The sequence below is a fragment of the Limulus polyphemus genome, unplaced genomic scaffold (genome assembly GCF_000517525.1).
Source record: "Limulus polyphemus unplaced genomic scaffold, Limulus_polyphemus-2.1.2 Scaffold268, whole genome shotgun sequence".
Taxonomy (NCBI): domain Eukaryota; kingdom Metazoa; phylum Arthropoda; class Merostomata; order Xiphosura; family Limulidae; genus Limulus; species Limulus polyphemus.
In genome coordinates, this window is record NW_013665878.1 from 412,232 (window position 1) to 416,290 (window position 4,059).

Sequence of the window (4,059 nt, forward strand, 5' to 3'; positions counted from 1 at the left end):
TAATTTCAACAGTTGCGCTATAATTCTCATCGTACATCTCACGTGCTCGACTCCAACAATACTTAGTTCAATTACACATTCACTGACTGCAGTTCAATTACTCATTACTTTGTTGTACCGTCACGTTGTGAACGTCTTGTATATACCAGACTACCCCCAATCTAGTAGTCTCCCGAAATATTCACGAAGGAACAGGATATTTCTGGAAGGAGGTGGCGTGATACTAGTCACGTGACCTCGCTGACGCAACACCGGTTTTGAAAAGGGAAACAGTGAAGCCCTTAATGAAGTTACTACCACTGATGTGACTGTAACCGATTATAGGACATTTCCTGATGGAGCAGATGAACCCCACGTGGAGCAGAATCGAATGAGACATAGACCAGTACCGAAGAAGATACGTCCTGTAAAATTAATACTTTGTTGTACTTTAATTTTGTTTGTAAATTCTGTACATTTAATTAAGTTATTGTTAATTGTCTATTGCAGCGTTTCCCAAACTATGAGTCGCAAGCGGAATGTTAGTGGGTCGTAAAAAGTGATACTAGAATTACGCATTAGTTTCGATTAAACGCTGTCTGTCGAGATAGTTCAAGATTCGGGCTTTCATTGCCAGGCTGTTGTTGTATCATGCAATATGTTGTTTTGACGAGCTTAACGAATCAGGGTTGGTCATGCTCTCAATTTAATCATTCGTCATCGTAAAAAAGGAAATCAGTTTTCACCTATTCATACAGTACTTTAGCTATAGTATCGGTTTTATCAGTTGATTGCAGAATATTAACTTTTGATTATAGATATCTATAGTGTTTTATATTTCTAGGTATCCTTTGATTATATGTAGATATAATGCGCCCCCGGTTCCTACGCCTATGCTATTTCAATCAAAAGTTAAAATTCTGTAACCAAAGGTTAGATATCTACTTAAAAACTTGATCAATTTGCAAACGAGAGCATGCGCCCAAACAAATTGCGTCGCCATATTGAGACGAAGCATCCCGAGTTGAAAGACAAACCCCTCGAATTTTTTGAAAGGATGCTAAGCAAGTTGAAGACAGGACAGAGCGTTGTGCAACGTTACACCAAAGTTATTGAAAAATCTTTGTACGTGTCCTACCTGATCAGTTTGAGAATCGCGAAAGCTGGTAAGCCACATACAATTGGAGAGACTTTAGTTCTTCCAGCTATAAAAGATACAGTTAAAGTTTTCTTTGGTGATAAGAGTGAACAAGAAATTGAAACAATTCCTATTTCTAATAACACGGTCACGTGTAGGATCGATGAATTGTCTCGATGGATAGAAAATCAGCTAATTCAAAGAGTTCGTGAAAGTACAATTTTCTCCTTACAACTAGATGAATCTACTGACGTACAAGGTCTGTACCAGCTACTTGTTTTTGTGCGTTATGTATGGAACTCCGAACCTCATGAAGATATGTTGTGCTGTGAACCAGTCAGTCGAAGTACTAGCGATGATATTTTTAAGACTGTTGATACTTATGTCAAAACAAAAGGTCTTGATTGGAATAAATGTGTCGGAATATGTACGGACGGCGCACGGGCTATGTGTGGTAAAAGCAGTGGTCTGGTGACCAGAATACTTGAACTTAATCCAAACGCATCATGGACTCACTGCAACCTCCACAGAGCAGCGTTAGTATCAAAATGTATACCTGATGATTTTAAAAATGTTTTGAACACTTCCATTAAAATAGTGAACTTAATAAAGTCAAAGCCATTGCAATCGCGCTTATTTGAGAAGTTGTGCGAAGAAATGGGAAGCAATCATAAATCACTTCTTCTGCACACAGAAGTACGTTGGCTCTCGAGGGGTAAAGTGCTAACAAGACTTAAAGAACTCCGCGAAGGAGTTACTATATTTCTGGAAGGTAAAAGCGATTTTGCGAGATATTTGCGCAACAAGGAATTTGTTCTGAGGCTAACGTATTTGGCAGATATTTTTTCAAAACTAAACGAACTGAATTTGTACTTGCAAGGAGCAAAAGGTATCAGTATATTCGCAGTTCATGAGAAAATTCGAGGTTTCATGAAAAAACTTGTTCTATAGAAAAACTGTATTGACAGCCGAAATTATGACTGAAATTTGAAACATTTCAAACCTTTGTAATGGAGAATGAAGCAAAAGTTGATGACGATATAATCATTGATATATCTGAACACTTGAATAAGCTGAAAGAGAGGTTTGAGTTTTATTTCCTTGAAGAAATGAAAAATATCCAAGAGAAAAAATTGATTATGAACCCCTTTCAGCCTGACATAACGAGTGGGATATCAACAAAAGCTGAGGAAGAACATTTTGATTTATCTGAGGACGCTTCGTTAGAAATGAACTTTAACAGCAGAAAACGGATATAGTTCTGGGTGTCTGTTCGAAAACCGTACCTAATCCTTTCCACTGAAGCTTTGAAGGTACTTCCCCCTTTCTCATCTTCATATCATTGTGAAGTTGGATTTTCAGCAATGGTAGGAATCAAAAACAAATTCCGAAATAAACTTCAATTGTCAAATTCCTTACGCCTGAAACTAACCCACATTGATGTTGATGTCAATGCCATTCTTGACAGTAACAAGAAACAAGCACATCCTTCACACACGCCTCATTATTAATCAATTAGATAGCATTTATTAAGTTCTGGAAATGTTATTGAAAATACGTGAGTATTTTTAAATGTAATTGAAATACGTGAATATGAATACATAATATTTTTTATATTCTTTCATATGTTTTTGCCAGTAAATTTGAGTGGGTCGCCATAAGCTGTGGTCATGAATAGTGGGTCGCGATTCTAAAAAGTTTGGGAACCCCTGCTCTATTCTATCTGTTCAAAGCTAGTTTGTTTTGTTTGTCTTTTTGAATTTCACGCAGAGCTACACGAGAGCTATCTGCGCTAGCCGTCCCTAATTTAGCAGTGTAAGACTAGAGGGAAGGCAGATAGTCATCACCACCCACCGCCAACTCTTGAGCTACTCTTTTACCAAAGAATAGTAGGATTGGCCGTCACATTATAACGCCCCCACGGCTGAAAGGGCGAACATGTTTGGTGGGACGGTGATTCGAACCCCCAACACGCAGATTGCGAGTCGAGCTCCCTAACCACCTGGCCATGCCGGGCGTTTAAAGCTAGAGACATCTACACAAAGATAGCCCCATGTGTAACCTTGCGCGAAAAGTCTAATGTAAGTAATTCGGATGAGTAAAACTGACCAATCATCCGGTGGCTCAGCGATAAGTCTGAGGGCTTATAGCGCTAAAAATGGGTTTCGATACCTGCAGTGGGCGGAGTACAAATAGCCCATTGTATAGTTTCGTGACCAACAAGCAATAAGTAAAACTGTATGAAAAGTGGATTCCAACTATTAAAGAGATAAGGATAATATTCTGTAGCAGAAGGTTTTTATATTTAAATAAATGAAATATTTATATACACGCTTTAACTGTCAAGGTTTCTTGACACTCATAGGAACAAGAGGATAGTATCTCTATGAAATCCTGAACATGTTATTCTAAACAAGCTTTTAGACATCGCGAGGGAACAATCTATTATTAATTCCTAGATCAAAATGACACAGGTAACTGGAGTTCCCCGTGCCGGAAAGGATAAAGACGAATGTTACTTTCTGCGTTTAGGAAAGTAGAGAGAAAAAAGTTGCTCACACACAGAAAAGATAAAGATCAATTTTTCTTTCCATGTTGAAATTCATGTCATAGCCGGAATAGCTATAAATTTATTCCTACCATAATTAGTATAGAATATATCTTTACCTGGCTATATTTTTTTGTTTTCTAAATTTTCGTGCAGGTATTATTTTGTTTATAGTTATGACATTCTCATTAGCGGGATTTCGAACGATCGTAAACGTGCTAATCTCTTTACTTCAGTTAAGACTGCATACTTTAAGGGCTAGTAGCGTGTATTCATTTAGCACTGTGTCTGTGACCACTCTTATGGGAAAAAACGAGCTAATTTTAAGGACTAACACAGGTATTTGTACAAATTGGTACAAGCTACAAATGTATTTTGGAATAGTCGATTCTGT

The 4,059-nt window shown here is 37.7% G+C and overlaps 1 pseudogene; it reads left to right on the forward strand.

The window, feature by feature from the left end:
* The first annotated feature begins 928 nt into the window (after positions 1-928).
* LOC106456885 lies at positions 929-2,641 on the forward strand (annotated as a pseudogene).
* The last annotated feature ends 1,418 nt before the right edge of the window (positions 2,642-4,059 follow it).